Raw genomic sequence first — 1,381 nt, forward strand, 5'->3', positions numbered from 1 at the left:
AGGCACAAAGGGAGACGAGTTACTTTCGTAGGCAGATGGATGTCTCCAGGCGCCGGCACTGCCGTAGCTGCTTGACGCTGCTGAGGAGCCCTCTCCGTGGCTTCGGCACCCTTGCCGCTAGGTGCTGTACAAGGAGAACAAAAAGATGGTCCTGCTCTGATTCGCTTGCAATCTCAGCATACATTCTTCAAGTTAATGTCCAATGTTAGGTCTTAAAAGATCTTCCTCTGCTTAAGCCGTGTTCTTCATTTGAATTTATACTTCCTGCTTCCAAAGAAAATCATTGCAGTGCTCGAGGATACTGAAGCAGGCTGCGTTAGGGCAGACAGCTGATCTGGCCAACTTTTGTGTGGGCAGCTTGTCCTTATTCAAGAGACTGGGACCATTAAAATGAACAGGGTCTTCCACTTAGGAAGGGCATATATCCACTGCAGAACGTATTTAGTCCTAAAATAAAGCAAGGACAGACAAAGAAGGGCATGGAGCTGTCCTAACTGTGTAATATCTCCAACTGACGCACTGACTATAAGTGTTTGGGGAAGGAAATATCACAGCTGTCAAAGGTTAGGGCCTCCCAGCACCTCTGTGTACTTGAAGGGAGACATGTTAGTTACCATGCTTTATTTAAAAATAGTTGTCCCAAATGCGCTCGCTGTGCCCCATGAGCAGCGTGCGTGACTCAGCCGGGCTACGGCTGCTGCGCCTCTGGGTCCGGGGCTGCCAAGCGCTGCGGGGTGGTGGCTGTTTGCAGAGGCACCAGGACAGGCCCTGCCGTGTGTGAATGCGGGGGGAAGAGGAGGTTTGGCTGCCGGTGGGAGCGGTGGCTCTTGCAGCGGGAGCGCCTGCTCCCCGCTGGAGCCAGATGAGAGGGCTGTTTGGGTAGGAGGGGAGATCAGCTGTGGGATAGAAAGCAGACAGTACTGCCAAGGCTGTTTTACTCCTTGCAGCCTTTGCCACGACCCTAGCCGATGTTTTGCTTTGGCTGTTTCTAAAGCCTGCTCCCAGACACAGCCCTCTGGGACTAGGGGAGCCCCGGCAGACCAGTATGGTGCTGGTTACCCTCTCAAGCACAGGCAGAGCTGTCCTTTGCTACTTTATACACCCTCTTCCTCTGGAGCCAAGGTCCTGGTCCACATCTCAAGGCTTGCCGTGCTGAGTCCTGGAATAGTATTTAAAAGGTTACTGGAGCATGAAGATGAAGGCAGTGACCCTGGCCTCTGGCACAATGATTTTCATGTCATGTGAGGGCCTGAGGCTTGGCAATGGACTCCCCAAGACTGACATGTGTTGCAAGTCTCAGCACTTTCTTCTCTAAGCGCGTGGTATATTCCTTCCCCTGAACTGCTTTCCTTAGGGAAAACCCAGAGAGACATGTATGGAT

This window comes from Phalacrocorax carbo, chromosome 3 (genome assembly GCF_963921805.1).
Source record: "Phalacrocorax carbo chromosome 3, bPhaCar2.1, whole genome shotgun sequence".
Classification (NCBI taxonomy): domain Eukaryota; kingdom Metazoa; phylum Chordata; class Aves; order Suliformes; family Phalacrocoracidae; genus Phalacrocorax; species Phalacrocorax carbo.